At 41.4% G+C, this 25,550-nt stretch overlaps 1 protein-coding gene across 5 annotated transcripts in view; it reads right to left on the reverse strand.

The window, feature by feature from the left end:
* The window catches only part of Adar (Adenosine deaminase acting on RNA), a 164,025-nt gene that overhangs the window by 95,877 nt on the left and 42,598 nt on the right, over window positions 1-25,550 (reverse strand). The gene's annotated exons all lie outside the window — the stretch shown is intronic.

Below are 25,550 nucleotides of genomic sequence, written 5' to 3' on the forward strand. Positions count from 1 at the left end.
ACCAACCGGGATTCAAACCCAGCCACCTACAGCATGGTTTGCTTTATAGTAGCAGACTCTACCGACCGAGCTTATGGAGGCCCCCTGATCTATGAATTTAATCAAACTAAAATGCAAGATGGTAGCCTAATGAACAAGTTTTGAGGACAATTTTGTGCACCTAGAACGTCTTAAACATATCGAATTCAAACGTAAATAATGTGCATGATATGTTTAACCCTGTTTGGAGATGCTTTAATACAAAGGGCTTTGAATCTGTGAACCTGGATGAGAATTTGATCTGAACTCAAGGACAATTTGGAGAACCGTTTACTTGACTTTGTGTCTAGGGCACTGTCGAAAGCACCTGCGGCTGTTGCGCAACGTGTTAAAAACTGGATTGGTCAATTTAATCGGTGATGGTCAAAAACCCACACTAAGAATCGATTCTTTAAGAAGAATGCAGAGTTAACAGTTCGGAAAAAATTGTACCTGTTGAGCGAAGTGCTAAATTTTCAAAAAAAAAATTGTCAGCATTTTCTTTCATTTCTCAGAACTTCTTCAAAGTTCCTACAATGTGTTGGTACTGCAATGAAGATCTCTAATCTTTCATAAACTTAATTGCGAACTTGAAAAAAAATCATGGATTTGTTTTCCTTAATTCAGGCACTTTGAAATTAAATATCTTGAACTTGTACATGGAATACGAAACATCAAGACATTGAATATTTTTAGATCTTAGACTTACTCAAATTAAAATTTATTAAAGTGAGTGCTAAACTTAAACATTCAATGGATTTGATAGTAACGCTGTTTCTTTAAAACTGATTGCCATGTCTTAAAAACGTTTGGATTAATTACTGTTGTTTTTTGATCGTCCAAAAAAGCATGTTTTGAACGCATTTTAAAAATAGCTTTCTTATTATAAGCCCGGAATTGATCCATTAAAGTTCTGAAAAAAAACCTAGAACACTCAGGTAATTTTATTAAGAAAAATGACTTGCCCTTAAAAAAGGAGACTTTTTAGTGACTGGTTTGAAAAAAGTGACCAAGTCACTAAAAAGTGACTCGCTACCAGCCCTGCAGTTATATAAAATTCGTTTTAACAGATTTCAAAAGTTTGTTGATGGAAAATTGGAAAATAATTTATTTAAGCAGATTCGTACAGTTATTTTCTAACGATTGGCGTATTTGGATTTTAATTTCATCTATAAATGACAAAGGTACAAGCGTTCAAAACCTAACACTATTTCGCCACACGTTCACAAAGACGTAGTTCCACTTCAAAAGATTGGACGGTTGACATCTGTTGGTGGCAATGAGCACTGAAGGGTTAATATTAAATGTTCGTTTTAGGTTCTAACGTCACAAAACAAGTAACAACACCTTTGTTTGAAGCCCTAAATTCAGATAACATAAAGGGCAACTTGTTTAGAAATAAAAAAAATGCTTGTAATTCTATTTGATCAATATAAGCTACCTTAAAATAATAGGCATTTTACAAAAATGACACATTTCAACGCGAAACGTCAAAAAAGGACTTTGTTTTAGTCCAACTGTCATTTACCAATTAATGACCGTCACACCCAAGCCATTGCCGAGCAATTAAAACTGCGCATTTTCGGTTGTAACCTAAAAAATAAACAAACTCCAATTGTGACAGCGTCTGAACATTTGAAAGGAATTTTATTCTATCCGTACACCAGGTTAATGTGCAGTGCCAAACTTTTGTTTAGCTAATCATCACCGGTGCGCGGCAAAGCGAAACTAAACCAAACAGGACGGAAAGGAAACGTGGAAAACGCCAAGCAAAAACTAACCTCGTCCGGACGTTCATTGCTTGCCTGGTTGCAACCTTTGATTGATATAAACAACAACAACAACAACAGCAGCGGCAGTCGGTTGCTTCTTCTTCTCCTTCTTTCTTTGATTCGTTCAGGTCCGTCAGCAATTTGTTGTTCTAATATAAATTAGAAATTAAAACAAACCCACCCCCGCACACCTTTCGACGCTAAACTTGAACACAAAGAGGAATGTTTTTAATAAGTGGCCCCCCACGCCCGACTCTTTTTTTATATTTATCAAAACAATAAACAACACAGCTGTCGAACAATCAGAGCAGCCCGTTAAAACTTGCAAAGCCTTGAGTTGTCATAAAGAGTGAATCGCGTTCACTTTGATTCCGGTCTGAAGCGCGCCGAAATCGGCGGCATGGGCGGCGAGGAGGCATAAACAAATTAAAAAACATAGAAAAAAGATTTTCCCAGAACCCTCTCCCTCTCTCTCTCTCTCTCTCTCTCTCTATTTCTCTGACACTCACTCGGGGTAGCACTTCCGGTTGGGTAGTTCCAGGAAAATGAAGGAAAATTTCAATTCAGCGTCGCTCGAAATATGATATCCTGTCATAAATGTTATGCTTCCAACCCTTTCTCGCACTGTCGCGTGGATTTCGAATTTCATGCTGGAATTTCTCGGAACTATTTCGCCCTCTCGGATAGGCGAAATCCTGTGCAATCCGAGCTTCGTCAAAATAATCAACTTTGTGCGCGGAGGTCAGTCAGGCGAGACGAGGGGGAAGTGAAGTGAGAAAAGGAAGCACAGCAAAAAAAAACTATCCTCTATTTATAGTCGGGCACGTTCTAACCGTTTCCACTTCCCGTTTTTCTAGTTCTACTGAAGAGGATGAGTACGCCCCATTCTTCCCTAGGAAAAAGGCGATCCGTGGAAAACAAAACAACATGAACCCCGCGGACCTCGACGTTTGCATCAGTCATGAGCGCTTCCTACCTCGACCAACCCCTAAACCTGAACCAAGCCAGGATTTGCACTAGTGGCTGTATGTCCCAGGGGGTACACGAGAAAGCAACTACCTAGTAGACTCTTGTAGGTACACACTCTCCCTCTATCTCACTCTGACACTACTATTATGCACCCATAAAGACATCCGTGACAACGACTAGGAGAGAACAAAACGAGTCGCGTGAAGTGTCTGACGGTCGTCGTCGTCGTCCTCCTCGTCCTCGTATTTAGGTTGGAGTTGGGCGATGCACGGCGTGACTTTGCAATTCATGGCATTCACGGGTTGTCGTGGCGGTGCAAGACGACAGGAAATACGGTTCTGGCGAAGGCCTTCGAAGAATGCTGAAGAGGCGGATGTAACAACTGTGAAATTGAATCAATTACAAGAATGTGGAGAAGTCCCGTGGGTGGTTCAGGCTAAACATAATTAAGAGAAGTTACATCGTACGGCATTCTGTGGTGCTTGCTAAATTTGCATTTAATAAAATTGAATTAGTTTTTGAGTTCAAGCTATTGAGAACTTTGAATGTTATAGCTATCTATGGTTTATTTAATCCTTAGTGAATTCTACAAAATACGTGGCAGTGGCTGGCGGAATAAAATTAATAACTCCAAAACGATACATTTTAGTGACTTTGTGTCTTTAGAAATCGTCGCCATCTTTTGAAAAAAAATGTACTAAACTTGTACTAAACTGATATTGGATTTTTTTTCCAATAATTCATTGTAGAGAGTTGGTGTCTTAGAACTCTTGATATCCAAAATGGCAGCTGCAGATTTCAGAAAAAGTGGAAAAGCCAAATACCCTCCAATATGAGTATTTCCGGAATCGGAATGACGTCTAAAACCCGTAAATCGATGTCCGACGCCATTTTTAAATCCAAGATGCCGGCTTCCGGTTTCAGAAAAAAGTGGGAAATACTGCCAAATACCCTTCAATGTATATATTTTCGGAATCAGGATGACGTATAGAGACCAAAAATCGATGGCCAGCGCCATCTTGAAATTCAAGATGGCGGCATCCGGTTTCAGAAACAGTGGAAAATACTGTCAAACACCCTTAAATATGAGTATTTCTGGAATCAGCATGACGTCTAAGACCCGTAAATCGATGTCAGACGCTATTTTGAAATCCAAGATGGCGGCTTCCGGTTTCAGAAAAAGTGGGAAATACTGCCAAATACCCTTCAATATTGGTATTTTCGTAATCGGGATGGCATCTAGAGACCGAAAATCGATGTCCAGCGCCATCTTGTTATCCAAGATGGCGGCTTCCGGTTTAAGAAACAGTAGGAAATACTGCCAAATACCCTTCAATATGGATATTTTTTGGAATTGGGATGACGTCTAGAGACCGAAAATCGATGTCCAGCGCCATCTTGTTATCCAAGATGGCGGCTTCCGGTTTCAAAAAAAGTGGGAAATACTGCCAAATACCGTTCAATATGGATATTTCTGGAATCGGCATGACGTCTAAGACCCGTAAATCGATGTCAGACGCTATTTTGAAATCCAAGATGGCGGCTTCTGGTTTCAAAAAAAGTGGGAAATACTGCCAAATACCCTTCAATATGGATATTTTCGGAATCGGGATGGCATCTGGAGACTCTAAATCGATGTCCGACGCCATTTTGAAATCCAAGATGGCATGGTTTCAGAAAAAGTTTTAAATACTGCCAAATACCCTTCAATATGGATATTTTCGGAATAGGGACGACGTCTAGAGACCGAAAATCGATGTCCAGCGCCATCTTGAAACCCGAAATGGCGGCTCGAGTTGTCAGAAAAAGGGGAACATACTGTCAAATACTCTTTAATATGAGTATTTCCGGAATCGACATGACGTCTAAGACCCCTAAATCGATGTCCGACGCTATTTTGAAATACAAGATGCCGGCTTCTGGTTTCAGAAAAAGTGGGAAATACTGCCAAATACCCTTCAATATATATATTTTCGGAATCGGGATGACGTCTAGAGACCAAAAATCGATGTCCAGCGTCGTCTTGTTATCGAATATGGCGGCTTCCGGTTTCAGAAACAGTGGAAAATACTGCCGAATACCCTTCAATATGGATATTTTCGGAATTGGGATGTTGTCTAGAAACCGAAAATGGATGTCCGGCGCCATCTTGAAATCTAAGATGGCAGCATCCGGTTTCAAAAAAAGTGGGAAATACTGCCAAATAACCTTCAATATGGATATTTTCGGAATCGGGATGACGTATAGAGATCGTAAATCGATGTCCAGCGCCATCTTGTTATCCAAGATGGCATGGTTTCAGAAAAAGTGGGAAATACTGTCGAATACCCTTCAATATGGATATTTTTGGAATCAGGATGACGTCTAGAAACCGTAAATCGATGTCCAGCGCCATCTTGTTATCTAAGATGGCGGCTTCCGGTTTCAGAAACAGTGGGAAATACTGCCAAATACCGTTCAATATGGATATTTTCGGAATCGGGATGACGTCTAGAGACCTAAAATCGATGTCCAGCGTCATCTTGAAACTAAAAATGGCGGCTATAGATTTCAGAAAAGTGGAAAATACTGTCAAATACCCTTCAATATGAGTATTTCCGGAATTGGCAGCTTCTGGTTTCAGAAAAAGTGGGAAATACTGCCAAATACCCTTCAATATGGATGTTTTCGGAATCGGGATGGCGTCTAGAGACTAAAAATCGATGTCCAGCGCCATCTTGAAATCTAAGATGGCAGCATCCGGTTTCAGCACTAGTGGGAAATACTGCAAAATACCCTTCAATATTGGTATTTGCGGAATCGGGATGATGTCTAGAGACCAAAAATCGATGTCTAGCGCCATCTTGAAACCCAAAATGGCGGCTGGAGATTTCAGAAAGAGGGGAACATACTGTCAAATACTCTTTAATATGAGTATTTCCGAAATCGGCATGACGTCTAAAAAACCCGTAAATCGATGTCCGACGCTATTTTGAAATACAAGATGGCGGCTTCTGGTTTCAGAAAAAAAGTGGGAAATACTGCCAAATACCCTTCAATATGGATATTTTCGGAATCAGGATGGCGTCTAGAGATCGAAAATCGATGTCCAGCGCCATCTTGTTGTCCAAGATGGCGGCTTCCGGTGTTAAAAACAGTGGGAAATACTGCCAAATACCCTCCAATATGGATATTTTCGGAATCTGGGTGACGTCTAGAGACCGAAAATCGATGTCCAGCGCAATCTTGAAATCCAAGATGGCGGCTTCCGATTTTAGAAAAAGTGGGAAATACAAATTTTCGGCTTCCGGTTTCTGAAACAGTTGGAAATATTGTCAAATACCCTTCAATATGGGCATTTTCGAGATCGAGGTGACTTCTAGCGATCGAAAATCGATGTCCGACGCCATTTTTAAATCCAAAATGACAGCTTCCGATTTCAGAAAAAGTGAGCAAGACTGTCAAATACCCTTGAAATGATTGCAATAACCCGATATTTTCTAGATATCTTGTACCAATTTGAATATTTTTTTTATTCGCAAGTTATTTTATGATTTTAAAGCGCCAAAATTTACAGTCATGGAAGGTTAATAAGGCGAGTGAGAGTGAAATATTAACTCTTCGGCTGTGCCAAAAAAAAAACTTACGTTGTCTGTACCTTGACGTCAATTTGAGCCTAAATCAAAATTGTCATATCTCAGCGAACATACAACGGATTTCAAAAATTTCAAATGTTTTATAAAGTAAATTTAATTCAGTATAAAATTTTCAAAGTTTATTTTAGGAGGGAAAGATCTCTCATAAGGAGGAGTCATTGTAAAACTATACCCATTAAGTGGCATACTTTAATAATAGAGATGCTTCTATCATGGGATCTCAACCAAATAGGATGTTGCTATCTTCTGCAAAGATATTCAGGAACACAAGGTCTTGACCAAATTGACTCACTAGCTGTATGATAGTATGAGTATGATAATTGTGTACCACTCATTGTAGAACGGGAACTAAGGCCGTTGGTAGTGGGCGCTCCTCACTGTTTGATTTAATCAAGCTCTGATTGTCCTCAACATGTCACTGTATGAAGGGCCAAAAACGGGTTTGGTGGATCGATAGTTAAATTCACCTATACGCCTCCACGGGATGGTAGAGAATCTCCTTCCAGCCACATGATCCTACAATTGATAAAAAAAAACGAGCCGTCCGACAGTAGGAGAAGTGCCCACCCTTTTTCCACGAGATATTTAGAACAGGGAGTTGACAATTTCACTCTCCCCATTCAAATCGCTTCAATCGGTTGCCCTGATGGTCCCTCCCAATCCCAGCATTGTTTTGTATATATGAGCAATAATAAAAATTTAAAATTTAAAACGATCTCACCAATTTTCGCGCCTATTTGTGTACTCGTTGTCCTTCTCTGCAGCACTGCTAGTCGCTACTAGTCTCCCATGTTATTTCTGATGTGTTCTACGATATTTCGACGTCTATTATCTTTGTATGATGATCTTGAGTTCCAAGTTGCGTCTTATAAAACCGTAACACCAATGCGGAAGATGTACAGTGTCTCCAGGTAGTTTCTTAATAAGCATCACTTCATTGTCGTATCGCATGTGCTCCATTTTGCCGCTCTTCTTTCACTTTAACTTTGTTAACTTCATGGTATCGGAAAAGATATAGATATATAGGGGAAATGACGGCTTCGGCATGCCAGACTATTTTCGGCAACCCAAATTGAAACACTATTTTCACTGGATTTTCTTACGAAAACACTTCGCTGAATGCATGCAAACGATTCTTTATGCTTTCAGCTTCAATTTGACTATATTTTTACAACTGCGAAAAACCAATCTAGCAAGGTTTTCTTGAAATGAAACACACGCACTACAAATTGTAGCTGATTTCGAGTTGCCGATAATAGAACAGCAGATTTACATGCAGTTCAAATGCAACGGTTGCCGAAGAAAAACTGGTTGCTGACAATACTCGCTCTCAGTAGAGAAGATTGGAGCTTTGTAAAAGCGTTTCAAAACAGTTTTTGACAATTCTTTCGACTGAAATTGTTAGAGCAGCTGGCAGCAAAAGATTGTATAGAAACCAATACTGCATATGTGTGCGTTCCTTAGAGAAAAAGGCTATAGAAAGAAGGTTGCTGCTTAGGTTGCCGAGAATACGTAAATTCCCCTACATGATTAGCAATGATGTGATATAGCCACAACGGGATAGCCGATCAGAATGATCAGAACATTTAAATTTAACACGATTTAAAGTATTGCAATGCAACATTACATTTGTTCACATTTGTTATCCTAACTAATTTCTGGAAAAATTTACTTGTGTTTCATACAATTAGTATCAATGTTCCTTCATATCGTATCTTCAAGTGATCTTCGCAAGCGCCATATTTCATTCAGGCTCTTTGGAACTACATATGATGAGCTATGAAACGTACCTTTTAAAGTGAATTGCACTAACCCTAACTGAACCAAAGGGCATGGGAAAGTTTACTCATTAGATGGCCCAAAATCGTAAATGATCAAGTTGCGCCATCTTATATACACATTAACTCACGCTACCTACAGATCCTGCGCATACGGATAGTTCCCGTCTTCGGCAAAGTTGTTCAGATGGAAAGGAGAAGTGTGCGGAAAGGAGTTTTGTTCAGATTTCAATCACCAGGCAACGCTAGTCTAATTTTCAATTTGAATTGTTTGCCTTAACTTAACGTCTTGACTAGATAGAAGGTTCTCGTCTTCGGAAAAGTTCCTCAGATGGAAAAGACCTATATTATGGTGAAGAGTTTAACTCAGAATTAACTCACTTAATACTTTCTTAAGGAAAAGAGTTCAGTTCAGATTTCACTCACCAGGCAGCGCTAGTGTGATTTTCATTTCAAATTGTTTGCCCTAATTTAACGTCCTGACTAGATAGAAGGTTCTTGTCTTGGGCAAAGTTCCTCAGATGGACAAGACCTATATTATGGTGAAGAGTTTAACTCAGAATTAACTTACTTAATACTTTCTTAAGAAAAAAAGTTCAGTTCAGATTTCATTCACTAGGCAGCGCTAGTGTGATTTTCAATTTGAATTGTTTGCCCTAACTTAACGTCTTGACTAGATAGAAGATTCTCGTCTTCGGAAAAGTTCCACAGATGGACAAGACCTATATAATGGTGAAGAGTTCAACTCAGAATTAACTCACTTAATACTTTCTTAAGGAAAAGAGGTTCAGATTTCACTCACCAGGCAGTGCTAGTGTGATTTTCATTTCGAATTGTTTGCCCTAATTTAACGTCTTGACTAGATAGAAGGTTCCCGTCTTCGGCAAAGTTTCTCAGATGGAAAAGACCTATATTATGGTGAAGAGTTTAACTCAGAATTAACTCACTTAATACTTTCTTAAGGAAAAGAGTTCAGTTCAGATTTCACTCACTAGGCAGCGCTACTGTAATTTTCATTTTGAATTACTTGCCTTAACTTAACGTCTTGACTAGATAGGAAGGTTTTCGTCTTCGGAAAAGTTGCTCAGATGTACAAGACCTATATTATGGTAAAGAGTTTAACTCAGATTTAACTCACTTAATACTTTCTCAAGGAAAAGAGTTTAGTTTAGATTTCACTGACCAGGCAGCGCTAGTGTGATTTTCAATTTGAATTGTTTGCCCTAACTTAACGTCTTGACTAGATAGAAGATTCCCGTCTTGGGCAAAGTTCATCAGATGGACAAGTCCTATATTATGGTGAAGAGTTTAACTCAGAATTAACTCACTTAATACTTTCTTAAGAAAAAGAGTTCAGTTCAGATTTCACTCATCAGGAAGCGCTAGTGTAATTTTCATTTTGAATTATTTGCCTCAACTTAACGTCTTGACTAGATAGAAGGTTCTTGTCTTAGGCAAAGTTCCTCAGCTGGACAAGACCTATATTATGGTGAAGAGTTTAAGTTAGAACTAACTCACCAGGCAGCACTATGCTAGTGTGACATTAAATTGGCATTGTTTGTCATAACTTAACATGTGGACGTTTTTGATAAAGTTGTTCAGATTGACAAGACTTATCCTAAGGTCAGGGTTGCTTCCCTGTAACTTGCTATAAAACATGTTTTTTTTCGGATTTATGAAATCATTAGATGTTATAATGCTATGAAGTTTACTGATGTTATACGAAACATAGTGACCATCTTTAAAATTTGCTGAGCTTTTACAAAGTTCGCTGAACTGCTACTTGCTGCACTTCTAGGAAGTTTCATGCACTTCTAGAAAGTTTCATGAACTGCTAGAAAGTTTCATGAACGTCTACGAAATTTTTTTTTTAATATTATACGGAGTTTCCTGAATATCTATGAAATTCTTTGACATTCTCCAACGTTCCCTGAACTTCCAGGAAGTTCTCTGAAATCAAATGATATTCTCTTATCTTCTACGAATTGCCCTGCCCTCCTAAGATTCATATGTTTGAAATATTAACTGGAAGGTTTTGAGACTATGCTGCAGGGAGTGTTGTTCATAATATTCTTTGAAATTTGGTATAGTACATAGTTGAAGATGCCAAGTTTCAAATAACAGGCTTAAAGTGGTCATTTTATACGATAGATGAGAAAAATTGTATATAGAGAGTAGAAAGCGAGCAAGGACAATTTTAAGGAGGGTACGAATCGGGTTGATCATCTCTCCAGTTGGAAGGGGATGGTGAGGGGTTCGAATCAAACCCAGACACCTCCAGCATGGTCTTACTCTGTAGCTGCGCCTTTACCGACTGAGCTTACACACCTTGGATCTTAAAAAAATGTTTCTAGTTCAAGGTCTTTTCCCTGGATTTAAATAGTTCATGTCTAAGAAGTTCAAGAAGTGACCTACTCTTGCTTGAGACTCCCGAATAACTAGCTCAGTAGCACGAGATCCCTGAAGTGAGTGGAATTTCTTAGATTCGGGATGTTGAAGAATTTGGAATCTGTTTGATGGTTTGGGCTATTGGTGTGGTGTAATGGTCACTTGTTCTTGTACGCACCGGAGCCTACGGCGAGCCCTCACGGATGGCGATGACCGCGATGGCGGTTCGGTGATCTTGACAATGACTACTTGATGACTTGGTTGTTGGACTCTATGGTGGGGCACGTGCAATGACGTTTCCACTGCGATTCAGCCACTAGCTTGATCGTGGCTTTGGCTGTCGGCGTCTCTCATCTCTTTGACGCAATCGACGGACCACGGACGATACCGTATTGACCATGCCGAGAAGGGATCGCTTTTGACGGTTAGGGATCAATACCCGAGGTAACCCTCTCCTAAACGGTCTTTGAATGGTAACCAAAGAGGAAGTTCAGTTTCCCGATTCAAGCCGACTCGTGTGCAAATTGGCACACTGTTCTAGGCACTACAGTAGAATTACTTCCAAATTTATCTCCCACTTTTGTATTACACGACTTACTTACTTATCCTGGTCCGACATCCCTCAGGATTGCACCTGCATCACAATGTTACGCCAATTCACTCGGTCCGTTGGCTGCTTGGTTGGCGACCGGCCGGATTCGAGGCAAACACCATTTTTGCGCGATTATTGTCCGGCATTCTTAAAACGTGTCCCGCCCATCGTACCCATCCAGCTTTCGCAACTTTCTGGATACAGGGTTCGCCATAGAGTTGCGCCAGCTCGTGGTTCATCCTTCGTCTCCATGCACCGTTCTCGCATACCCCGCCAAAGTTGGACCTAAGCACTCGTCGTTCGAAAACACCCAGTGTTTGCACGTCCTCCTCGAACATTGTCCACGTCTCGTGCCCGTAGAGAACTACCGGTCTTATCAGCGTCTTGTACATGGTACATTTAGTACGGAGGTGAAGTTTACCCGACCTCAGGGTCTTGTGGAGTCCGTAGTAAGCACGACTTCCGGCAATAATAAGCCGACGAATTTCTCTGCTTGTTATCCGACGTCACCAATGATCCGAGGTACACAAATTCATTCACCATCTCGAACTCATCCCCACCGATTGTCACGCTTCTGCCTATGCGAGCCCTATCCCGCTCGGTTCCTCCAGGTAACAGATACTTTGTCTTCGACGTATTCACCTTTAATCCAACTTTCTCTGCTTCACGTTTCAGCCTGGTGTACTGCTTCGCCACGGCCTGAAACGTTCTTCCGACAATGTCCACGTCGTCAGCGAAGCAGATGAACTGGCGGGACTTATTGAAGATCGTGCCCCGCATGTTAAAGCCGGCACGTTTCATAACACCTTCTAGCGCAATGTTGAACAGGAGGCAGGAAAGACCATCGCCTTGTCGAAGTCCTTTGCGAGTTTCAAACTGTACACCATCCATCGTAGCCCTGATCAGACTGATGGTCAGCTTCCCGGGAAAACCGTTCTCGTCCATAATCTTCCATAGCTCTTCACGGTCAATAGGATCATAAGCGGTCTTGAAATCGATGAATGGGTGGTGCTTAGGGTCTTGATATTCACGACACTTTTGGAGGATCTGCCGCAACGTAAAGATTTGCTCCGTTGTCGATCGCCCCGTCCACAAATCTGCTTGCTAGCGGCGATAAACGGCGAAAGATGATCTGGGAAAGCACATTGTAGACCGCGTTAAGAAAAGTGATCGCTCGATAGTTCTCACATTCTAGTTTGTCGCCTTTTATATATACTGGGCATATTACTCCCTCTTTCCACTTCTCCGGTAGCTGTTCTGTATCCCAGATCCTGACTATCAGTCGGTGCAGATGAGTGGCCAACTTATCCGGGCCCATTTTGATAAGTTCCGCTCCGATACCATCTTTCCCAGCTGCTTTTTTGTTCTTAAGCTGTCGGATAGCATCCTTAACTTCACCTATCGTGGGAGCTGGCATGTCCCCCTCATCCTCTGTACCGACGAAGCCATTGCTCCTGCCGCCTCGGTCCTCTGCCTTTGCGCCGTTCAGATGTTCATCGTAGTGCTGCTTCCACCTTTCAATCACCTCACGTTCGTCCGTTATGATAACCCCTTCCCCCACATTTCGGCTCGCGGCACAAAGCCTTGACGGGATGCGTTGAGTTTCTTGTAGAACTTGCGTGTTTCTTGGGAACGATACAGCTGCTCCATTTCTTCACACTCCAGCTCTTCCAGGCGGCGCTTCTTAACCCGGAAAATATGGGTTTACTGTCTTCGCTTCTGTTTATATCGCTCCACATTATGACGGGTTTCCCGATTATTGCCCATTCCAATATTACACCGATCCCTACTTATTAAGATCATTTTTTTCCAAACCTAAGACTGGATGCCTTCCATCAGATAACAACTTGAGTGCGGTAAAAATCGATAGAACTGTTTCAAACACATCGTCGGTACATGAGCGAGTCGGCGATCATCTTTTTTTGCTAGTGGTGGCAGGGGGAATACCCCTCACCAACCCTTTCCAACGGGGGAGTTTGGTAAAGAGAGATGATCAAACCGATTTGTACCTGCCTAAAGTTGTCCTTGCCCGCTTTCTACTCTCTATATGCAATTTTCACACTGCCGTACTCTAACGGAACTATCAACTCTATACTTTCATCTCGTCATCTATCGTATACAAATTACCACTTTAGTCTGTTATTTGAAATTAGCATCTTCAACTATACAAAACATTTTTAGATTACCAAAATTTAATCCTACTGACAAGCATTACAGCTTAAAAAACATCATGCACAAATTAAAATCATGGTCAATGCAATTCAAAGCCTTCTAAAAAAAATTGTTTCAGTTTCCTACATGATTGGTGATTTCATTATAGTTTGTAATTCAGTTTTGAATAAGGATTGAAAAATATTTCCCAGAGATCTTTCGGGTTGGTAATTTCTCGACTTCCCTGGGCAAATATTATCATTATACGAATTGATGCATTAACCGCCTTAGAAAGCTCTGAATTAATAACTGTAGAAAAGGGTTCAAAGAACACTAAGTTGAGAGCCGGCTAAATACCCGCAAAAGAAGCGAAAACAGACTAGAAGACGAAGAAACATCGCGAGTTTATGAAATTCCTCGAAAAGGGGCGCAATCGACACAAGTGTGAGAATCACTGCTCTAGGTATTGTAACTGTTTCCAAAAGTCCTGTGGATATTCTTTCGTCGCCCTTTACTCTTCTCTTCGATTCTTCCAGATAAAAAAATTAAAACAATAAATTGTAATTTCGAATTCTGATTTTTATAATCGTCAACATGAATCGCAGGCTTGGCGCAATGGTTGGCAACAGAAGCAAAGCCCGTAGAATTGATTGCAATCACAGACATGAGTAGCATAAGCTGATACTGGTGTAAAAATGCCACCAAAATTTCCCAACGTGCCCTGCCAGCGGGGAACCCTCCCCCCCCCCTCCCACAGCCACTTGGAAAACAATCAACCGATTAAATATGTTCATTTGACGCCCGTCGCTATGCAGACACCATAACCAGTACCCCCTCCTCTCCGCACCGCAGGGCTTCTTCTTCAAACTCCGAGAGGGGTATCACCCAACGATAGGGGATGGACGGAAAGCGATAGAAAATGTGCAACCTAGACATTGCTCGTTTTTGCCGCCGTTATGTGGTGGCATGCACTTTTTCCATTCCCTCCTAGACATCAACTGAACATACACATACACACACACACACACCCAATGACGACGACGAAGACTGCAAACGGAAGTGGCACACGGCTGTGAAAATTCGATTGATAGCGATTTCGGGCATGGCAGCAAAACAACCGTGATGACAATCCGAAATTCGAAGTCGAGCAAAAAGAAAATTGATGATGTTCGCCCCCGGGTCGATCTGTCAGTTCAGTTCGATTCGGGCTTGACGACGACGACGATGACGATGATGATGGAATGCGACCGGGCAATTTTGCAACTTTCTGGCAAATCCGGCTTCAATGCTGCATAAATCAAAGCGAGCGGGAAATTAGTGCTCTGCGGTGTCGGTCGTCCGTCGGGTGCATGTGCAATGTGCATATGTACCTAGGTTGATGCAATTCCAGGATTTCTAAATTTAAAACTGTCGCAAGCTTCGGATTTTCGTAATCCATTTCTCAACTGCCCAAACGGAAATCGTATGTATGTCTCAGCGTTGCACACTTTTTGTGTGCAGCCGTCCGACCAATCAATTACGACGAACGACGTTCGTTGGGGCCGTTATGGTTGCTGTTGTTGTTGTTGTTGTTGTTGGAGGGTGAAAATTAGAACCCAACATATACAGTTTGTAACAGTTTTTATGAACATGTCCTTTCTCGTTGAAGTTGGGAAAGTTATTAACCTTTAGTGGGAGTATAAATAACGACAGCAAAGGCCAAAGAACACTTGGCACAATGCGTCTCACTTGAAAAACGGGCGGGGGTGGTGGTGGCTGTCATGGCACAAGAATAGAAACGGAACCAAAATGATCAATACCAATATGTTGTCAACCCAACCTACACGGCGGTCTTCGTGAAGAGAGCCATGTGTGCCAAACCGCCTGTTTACGAATGAATATCCATCACGAGCGACTGTTCCATCCTTCCGCACAGCGCCCATCCTGGCTTGTGTAATGGGCATGTGAGCACTCACTAGCGCCGATGGGAAGCGAACATGAGAGGGGCATGCAGTAGTGTCATATTTTTGGAGGAATTCAATTAACAAATAGAATTATCTGATGTCGGATGTGGAACACATTTTGAAGATTTTTTTTTTTCATTTGGTCGGAATTACGATGCACGGAAAATAACAGTAGTGCTTATTACTACTGGTGCCACCTGGCGAGAAATTCTTGAACTGAATTATTGTACCGTCTTGTTGACCACTTGAACAAATTTGCCGAAACAAGGATCCTTCTATTTAGTCAGCTTCTCAAAGTGAAGAATAGGGATACAAAGTTTATGGTGATACTAGTGCCGCCTGATGGAAGCAATCCAAACTGAAACACTGATCATCAGAGGCGGCTTTAGGTGTCATACAACGGGGGGAGGAGGGGCGCAATTCCAAGGAAAGCGATCCGTTAGATTATAATATAGGGGAAATGGATGTAATGTCGCTAATTTGGGCCCATACATAAATGCAGCAATCGACTAAATTTTCAATAGCGACCAAAAATAGCCATTAGTATCGTCTCAATGAAGATTTTTAGCGATGGGCCCAATCTTAGATCCATAGGCCAACATTAGAGCCATTTCCCCTATTTGAGTAATATTAAATTTATTTACTTACTTAACGATCCTCCGCACCTCCAGAGGTGCAAAAGGCCTTTGTGAAAGATTTCCATCCTGGGCGATTACTAGCTTTGGCCTTGACCTGTGCCCAAGTCAACCGTTGTTTAGCGCTAAAAGTCGTTGCCATAAAATCATTTCGTAAACCTTTCGCTATAGGTTTCTGTAACAATTTGAAGGTTTCGGAGACAGTAGGTAGTTGGCCTAAGGTCCCTATCCGCCGTGGGTATAGCTTTCGGGGAGAAGCATTTCGTATTCAGCCGCTGGATGCCAGTCAGACGCTGTTTGAGCCGCCCCTAACAACAGACGCTCGGGTTTTGTAAGCCACATCCTCCGAAAAGGATGCAGCTCCCCCTTCCCTGTCAGTATACGACCAAAGTTCCCACCGGGGTTGGTTACCCGATCTTTCATAAGGTTACTCGTACCCCACCCGGCGCCGCGGGGAGGAAGGGATAGGAGTTACTGGGCAAGAGGCTAAGGACCACTTTCACTTGCGTAACGGGTCTATTTTATAATCTTCAAGTACGCGAAGTCGGTGGTACGCATTATCCCAGTCATTTGCCATTATATTAAATTAACAATGTTAAATCATCATGCATTTTGAAAAAAATCTCCTTCCCTGGATCTTAAACACTCTTCTAAACATACTTGTCATTCTCCTCTGTGAGAGCCAAGAGCTAACATTCTAATCTTCTCGCTCTGTTCGTTCTAGAAAGACATGCAGTATATTATTCACTACATGTAATTTTTGGAATGAACTGCGCGGTGAGATTAGATCACTCTCCCCTGGTGGAAACTAGTGAGCGACATAAGAGCTCAAGAACACTCTGCAGTGAACTCACAGATGCTCACTCCAGAGAACACTGGAGTGGGAGAACTGACCAACCAGTACAGGCCTCTGACCTCTGGATATACAGCAAGTGTAATTCTCGCGCAACACGAGAAAAGGGCCTATAATTGTTGATCGATTCTTTCATCGATTTTCTTTTTCGAAAATAACCCGACTACAAATGAATTTTCCTTTGAGTGTGTTGTTTCAGGCGCAAGCTAACATCATCTTCTGTCGAACTATGCTGCGAGCTTAACGAGAAATTCATTTATGTAGGCGTGGTAAACCAAAGAGAAAGTCGATCAAGAGAACCGATCAACGAGGATAGGCCCTTTTTCAAATGTTACGCGAGAATTGTGAATGATTTGACGCTCCGTTTCAATTTTCCATTCGATATTGGCGTTGACTACTGTATTTGAGGCGAGAGACTATCTTTACTCGAACGGTGTTACTTAACTGCTAACTCACCCACCCTTTCCCCTACCCCCTACTAGCTGGTGTTGTTAGTTTCTGTGAGTGAGCTTGCAGTTGCCACAAATCGTCGATTGAAGTGATTGTTTACAAAATCAGATACGTCGATTTGAATAGTCATGCTTGAAATACCTAAAATCCCATAGAACAAGAACGTAAAAATCGAACACATGTTGGATTCAATCTGTGTGGCTGTGTGCCATTTGGTGAATTTTAACTTAAATTTGACAGATAGAAAATTTTCAAATAAACCTGCTATTGTATCAGACTTATTTCTGGCAGACCAGGAATCAATGTTGACACTCTGCTAAAATGAATACTTTATCAATACACAGATTTCAAAATCGAATTCCATCCGGTCTCGCCGAACGGTGCTTATTTAATCACCGTGTGTGGTGGTGGCCGGTCGGTCGTCATCAGCAGCAGCAGTGCTTTCGGCGCGTGGCGTTGAACATTGTTCTCCAAGACACAAAGAAAGGCTGACTGCAAGCAGCTAGCTGCAGCCCACATGAGCGTTCATTCACCGAAGAAGGAGGAAGAAGCCGCACCGCTACTGATCGCATTCAGTAGCTCTTCGTGAGTCGCTGTGGGCCATCTATGCCAATCCCAGGCGCGTCACCCCCTTCCAAAAACATTCAGCTCGCCAGCCTCATCTGTGTTGAACACCCTAATAGCTCAGCTCACGGTAAAGCGGTCTTTTTCAGGATCACCATTAATTTGTTAAAGAGCATTTTCTGGACATTTCTCAGGGTTATCAATCGGAAGTCAGTTCCCATAAGTTTTAATTTAAAGCGAACCCCACACGCAGTGCTGATAAAAATCCTTTCTTCTACACTCAATTTAGCTGAAAATGAAGAAAACCTTAACAGATAGACCAACTACCTGCATGAATTTGAATTTTGATATACACAAATTCCCTTGATCTAGGCAACCTCTGAGTATCAAAAATAACATTTGTTTTTTTTTCATTCGTGGCTGGATTCTCATTATCGCCTCTGTTGTTGTAAATATTGATATTCGTCTTCATCTTGGTCGGGATGATATTGAGGATCAAATGCAAAATGATTATTTTCATTTTAGACAAATATAGCGCTGAAGAACGTGGTTTTTAGACATAAGTCGACGGAAAATTATTGCCTCAAGCTGAACTGATGATAATATCGAACATGATGAACAATTGTTCAAAATAATCATTTTGCCCAAAATGTCGTTGATTATTTTGCTTTTGAGGATCACTTCTGATTTTGACAATTTTGGGTTTGATAATCGAGCACTGGTGAATATCAACAAACGCGTATTCGTTGATGTATAATAAACTCATTCGTTCATTTCGCTAGTTTCGTAACTACGAAGATGTTCAAAACAAACGCAATTCATCGACACTGGGTTGAAGCGATACTCCTTGCATGTGATGGTAAATGATAAAAACAGACACTGCCCACACGCATCAATATATTGACGCAACGGGGAATTATTGACAACAATATTGATGAAGTGAATACAGAAATATTGTCAATATCGATGTATTGACGTCTATATAGAATGTACTGACAATACGATTATTGTCAATAACATACCATGTATTTTTAAGGCGGCATTGGGGGTGCAATTTCAAAAACCAAAGTCGGTCGCGTCTTAAAAGTGGTCTGATTTTGTTCCAGAGATGATGGATTTTATGACCGAGTACCATATGAAACCGGAACCGAATATCAATTAACCAGAAACACTTCGAATTAAGGTAAGGTTTTCTCCAGGACGCTGGCAAAAAAGCAAAAAAAAAATCTCGAATGTATATGATTGGTCGCGAATATTTCGCAATTGGAAGATTTTAGCAAGAAATTTTTGGTTTTTATTTATCTATTGAATAAACCAATAATTCCGTGCGTTTTGTGCACAAAAATGCCTAATTTTGTCATCAGAAAACGAGGCGTTTCCGTGATGGGAAAAAGTGGTTTCCCTAACACAGTCGCCGAATAAGAGATGAACTAGCCTATGGCTAAAAATCTCTCTAAAGAAAAAAAAACACAGTCGCCGAAAATGGATACCGAGCACGTAATTCTACGTCACATCTACTGTCGCGTCTTGGATACAATCTCTTACTTTTTCTGTATCGTTGATTCTAAAAAAAAACCATAACCTTGGAACCCATCACAGAATTTCTTTTGATTTTATTAATTTCCATACATCTAACTAAGGATTTCCTCTATGAGAGAGTAGAGACAGAGAGCGTCTGCTAAAGCTTTGGCGAAGCCAACTTCAGCTAAATGAATGATTTTCTCTCAAATGTCGACTGGGAAGAGGCACTGCGTGACTGTGATTCTAACCTCGCCGCATCGGCGACATCCAACATTCTTTTGTACGCAATCGATCAATTCGTACCTAAGCAAATCAGTCACGAACCTGTTAAGCCTGCCTGGTCGAATTCAGAGCTTAAGTGATTGAAAAACTTGAAAAGGGCTGCTCTTCGTTAGCACAGCAAATACCGGACCGATTCCACGAAAGCATCCATGAAAGCGACTCAACAACCGACTGTATCAAGCACACCAATACCAGCTTCAGCGTCGTTTGAAATCAAATATTAAGAGCTTTTGGCGGCATGTGAACTACCCTCAAGTATGACGAACGGCGTAGTGGAAGTGGACTCTATCGTGGGTATTGCCGACTTGTTCCGCACACAATTCAGCAGTGTTGTCAACAACGAACGACGCAGCACTCAGGATGTAATTGCTGCGTCTAGTAACGTCTCTCCCTCAATTTTCTATCACCAGTGAAATGGTTATTTCAGTCGGGAGGCAGCTAAAAACTTCAACGAGTTCAGGTCCAGCTGGCGTACCGTCGTTAGTCCTTAAACGCTACTTGACTGCTCTCGCGACACCTCTAGTCAACGTTTTCTATCTCTCTATCAATGACGATTTCCCAGCTAGCTGGAAAGAGTCTTTCGTGTTCCCAATCCACAAGAAAGGCTGCAAAAGGACTGTTTCAAACTATCGTGGAATTCAAAGTCTTACACACTGTATCTCGACGAATCAGCAAGGCTTTCTTGCCTAAGCGTTCCACGACGACCAATTTAGTTACGTTCACTTCATTCATCATTCGTGAAGTTGAACGTGGTCATCAAGTAGATGCAATCTACACAGACCTCTCGGTAGCATTTGACTAAATGAACCATGACATTGCGTTGGTTAAATACGACAGGATAGGTGTTCACGATGGCCTGTTTATATGGTTCTACACCTACCTACCTGATCTAAACATGCCTGTCAAGATTGGAGACTATGTTTCCTTATCCTTCCCCGTGACATCAGGCGTTCCACAAGGTAGCCATCTTGGGCCATTTCTGTTTATGCTGTACATTAATGACGTCGATACCATTCTGAAATGCCTTAAACTATTGTATGCGGACGGCCTGAAACTCTACTTCGTGATAAAAGAACCTAGTGATGTAATTTTCTTGCAGCAACAATTGGAAGTCTTCGCTGAGTGGTGACGTATTAATCGCATGTCACTGAATGTCTCGAAATGCTCTGTAATTTCCTTTGGCCGCAAGCGTTCGCTTTTTTACCATGACTACACCCTGACGGGCATAACATTGAAACGTGAATCGACTATCAATGATCTGTGAATACTGATCGTCTCTAAGCTCAGCTTCAAGGATCATGTTGCATACGTAGTATCCAAACCTTCCTCGCAACTCGAGTTCATATTCTGATTCGCCAAAAAATTCAAAGATGTATACTGCCTAACAGTGATGGAAAAGTTCGCGAAAACTCACTATGACTCACGAACTTTTCCCTTGGTGAACTTCATGAAATATCGCGAACTTTTCCAACACTGCTGCCTAAAGGCATTATACTGTTCGTTGGTGCGACCTATTCTGGAGTATTCGACGGTCGTGTGGTCTCCATACTACCAAAATGAAACCATGCTATTGAAGCTATTCAACGGAAGTTCATCCGATATGCTTTAAGGCATTTTCACTGGAATGATCCTACAAATCTGCCTAGCTACGAAAACCGTTGTAAATTTATCAACTTAGAGCTTTTGGATGCGAGACATAACGTAGCAATGGCGAGCTTCGTCGGTGATCTTCTTCAGGGAAACGTTGATTGTTCTACACTGCTGAGCAGTATCGACATCAATACCCGCCTCCTTAATCTACAATCGCATGCTTTCCTGAACAACCACCTCTCACGCAGAGTTGCAACCTATCACAATCACCATCATCAAACAGCTGATGGTAGTAACGCTTTGTACATTCCTATCAATGTGCTCGTCGAAACTTTCTCCATGACCATCCATCAAGTTGACGAAAGAAGTAAAAAGCAACTGGTGAAAGTCGTCTTCTGTTGTGATCCATCACCGATCTGGTCATTCCTGACAATCACGGCACTCATCTGTACTCGTTTTGAAGCAGTTGCTGCTTTGCTTGCTTATGTGAGTGTGTTTGTGAGTGAGCCCAACAGCTTCCGTTTAATGTTGCCAGCTTTGTTTGTAACTCACACACTCGCGCCTGCCGAGACGAACCTGGAATGCGTTAGCATTGTTTTCATTTTCTTCTGTCGTTTCACTTTTTCTCATGATCATACTGCAGAAGTCTTCACTGTTTTCGTTGTGCTTTTCATTATCAGCAGCGAGTGTAACGTTTTGCTTGTGAGCAGCGACCATTACTGGTGATTGTTGTTTGCCATGGCTCTAACTCTCACTGAGTTATGATGTGAAGACGAGTGTCACGTGAGTGTCATGATATTTTGCATCACTGCTCTCACGAACCAACTACGGATGGAATGATCCCATGCGGAGGATGTGTCGCATCTTTAACAGATGCTACAAACAATGTATTTGACTTCAATGTTTCCCGTTTTAGAAATGAGTGCAATTTCAAGAGTATTTTATGTTAATTTGTCTAGAATAAGTGAATATTTTACCTGTTGACCATACCATAAATAAACATAAATAAATGAAGTCCATGTGGAGACTTTCTCTCATTTGGTATTCTCTTTTGCTTCACAATACTGTAGGAATTCTCTAAAGGTATTTATTTTCAAATTTCAAACCAATATTATATTCAATCAAAGTGTTTGTTACTTCATACGTGAAGTTTGCGATTACAGAGTTGGCAGAAAATGCTATACTAACTAATATCAACATGAAACTTTACTTCGATAGTTTATTTGCTAGAGAAAGTTTTGAAGATTAGATGTACAGCTCCATTAGAGTACGGCATTGTGAAAATTGAACAGAAGTTGAAATTGAGCGAAGAGCCAATGATGCGATAATACTAATCAAAAGCATACTCCTTTGCCTAACTCACTTAATGGGTGAGGCGCTTTGAGGTATTTCCTTAAATCCACAGGCAAAAGAGTACGCGTTTGATTTGCTCGTATACTGTCTGCGGCTGTGGAACAGTTCTAGCGACGTTTATCACTACCGAAAGCCCTACATATTGTAATAAACTCAGGAATTCTCGCCCAAATTATCCACTGAATGCTCATAGAATTCTCGTTTGAGTTACTTTGATACTCTGCAAGAAATTTCATAAGAACACTCCACGAAATTTGTTTTGAAGCTCTCCTCAGAATTACTACCATCGAATACTCCAGAGAATTGCCCTGGAATTTTACTCAGTACTATCTTGAATATTATAAATCCCATAGTTATTTTGGAATTCTAGTCAGAACAGTGGCGTCGCCCTAACCTCAATCTACCTGTTCAACAACTCTCAAAACGCTCACAAATAAAACAATATTGGTTCCAATGAATACAAATCTGTGAAACTAGAAGACCCTGAGCATTTAGAAATTGATTTGAATGTAAAAATGACCCTAAATAACGTTTTTTTTTTTATAACAGCAGTATGTATTCAATTTCACCACTCCCTTAAGTTGAGTTTAGACAGGGCAAGTCAAATGATCAACTCAGTTGAACTGCGGAAAAAGGGTTGGGTGTATTGTTAAGAATTTCCAGGAATAATGTGGTCAGCAGAATTACCTTGGAAGCAATCCTTAAATTCCTGAGAACTCTCAATAAATTCTGTGAATAGTTCGGGAAATCCAAGGGGCTATTTTATGTAGAATTTCTGTCCATAGAATTCTCTTTATATGCGCCCAATTTTTTTTATAAATCTTCTCTGTAGTCCACTCCCACAGTCTAACAGATAACACTCAATTCACAATTTCAAAAAATGACCCCGATCTCCATTAATTGAAGCTCAAAAAAAAAATTCTAGAACAGTTTCAACGTTCAATCTTTCCTTCTTCAACTTGCAACCTAATGGCCTATTTATTGTGATTCTGTAACTCAGTGAAATTAAAATATTAGCGAAAATACATCTCGGACACCATCACCGCCAGCGGTAAATTATCAATCTAAATGAGCGTCATCCTGTAGCTATTATTCCCCAAATCCAGGGGCAAGCATGAGCATTCTGGTGCATAGTTGCTTCTCCGCAATTGACGGTATCCTGCGAAATCCGCACAAATAACCAAATGAGTAGGGCTTGGGTTTAGCAATCCACCCTCAGTGTGCAACCTGCGGTGAATCGGTACTTTCAAATGTTGCAAAGTTGATCATATGAACTCTGTAATTTAAAGTGGTCTAATATTGAACCCACGATCTTCTGCTCAGTAAGCAAAAATGGTCACCATTAGGTCACCTAGCTCCGTACATCACAAACATCCACTGTGGCTTGCGATCGTTTAAGTCCGACCACATAAAGCTATTCGAAATGATATGACGGCCCAGGAAAAGGAAATCTGGAGTGATTTTTCAATAGGTCGTATGTAACAAAGGTAAACAAATAGAGGTTTGAAAGTCACCAGTCCACTACTTCGAATACACGACGTACAGGCAAAATATGGGCTCGCAACCTTTTCCTGTTTTAAAGGGTTTTCCATAATGATGGAATATGACATCGTTCAAATAGCCGCCTCGACTTCGCTTGCTGGAGGGCTGAATCTCGTTGATGGTTTGAGTAATGTTGGTTTTTAGGGCATCGGTGGTTTGCGGTTTATTGGCATAGACCTGCGATTTAACGTAACCCCACAAGAAAAAGCCTTATTTCTCTACTGTAGTTTCGCTATCACCATGACAAGGTCATCAGGATATTAAAAGTAGTATTGTAAATTTCTTCATTCCTGAGATTCCTTGCTATAATTCTGAGCAATTCCCAGGATCGTGCAACACGAACCTATTCATCGACTCTAGAGTACATCATTGAGTACATCAAATGTGCCGTACCCCTCCAAAGCCAACGCCCATGCAGGTGGTACACCTTGCTGAGGTTGCAAAAAAAAAACTAGCAACTATACAACATCCTCTTCGTTCCACATTATAGACACCGCCATTAGTCGTCCTTACCTCAACGTGACTTTCGCTCACTCCCCACACACAAAAAGCCGGTAAAGGAAAGTCCATCCGGTGTCGCTCCCATCTTCTTCACGTGTGTGTGGGGTTATGTTCACCGAACGACGACGACGACGACGACAAAAGCATAAGACATAAAAAAAAGCTCCAACTACGACGTACACAAGAATCCACTTCTCCCACTTGGAGTCGCATGGAACATACAATCATACTCATATATCGTCAGCAGGACACCCGCCCAAACTGCGGCACTCGTGGCTCACATGTGCTTTTTCTGCTAGGATGTGGGATGTCCTCATCAACATTACTCCGGCGGAAGAGGCGGTCGGAGGAGGCAAAGGTGAACTGGTGCTGTATTTTCGATTTCCCCTGCGGAGTTTTTTCCTCTGCTTTCTCTTTTACCGAACAAATCCGCTATAAGCCACCACCGTCTGCCCTGCCTGTCTACCTCCCTACTGAAGAGCTAAGCTGCCCTTCGAACGTGTGGTAGGCTCTACTTCGAAAACCAGGCTACTGTTGTTTGTTATAAAGTGTGAGGTTATGTGTTTTCCGTAACGTCCTTGGGGAACTTTAGCCTCCCCTGCAATTCTCTCTCTCTCTCTCTTTCTGGCACTGGCACCCATCGCCATCAGTTATTGTTGGTTTAATGAACGTTAAATAAGTAATTGAGTTTTGGGGAGAATTTGTTATATTGTGCGTTGGTGGAGCAGTTAGGGGGGGCTAATGGTGAACGATGGTGCAGAAGATGTTGAATTATTGTTGCTATGGCCTAGTTTTTTTTTTCTCTGTGAAAAATTATGTCTTGGTAATCCCCAGTATAAAGAGCCAAAAGCGGAGGGAAGGACCCGTAAGCAGGGATACTTACGCGAAACCGGCGGGAGTGATAGAGAATCTCCTTTCAGAGATAATTTCATACAACCAGAAACCAAATCAAGCCATCGTGTGGAAGAACGTCCCAATAGATGGGGAGAAGAGCCCGCCCTCTATCCACGAAA

This window comes from Ochlerotatus camptorhynchus, unplaced genomic scaffold (genome assembly GCF_037179485.1).
Source record: "Ochlerotatus camptorhynchus isolate MF236.1 unplaced genomic scaffold, CSIRO-AGI_Acam_v1.1 ptg000550l, whole genome shotgun sequence".
NCBI lineage: Eukaryota > Metazoa > Arthropoda > Insecta > Diptera > Culicidae > Ochlerotatus > Ochlerotatus camptorhynchus.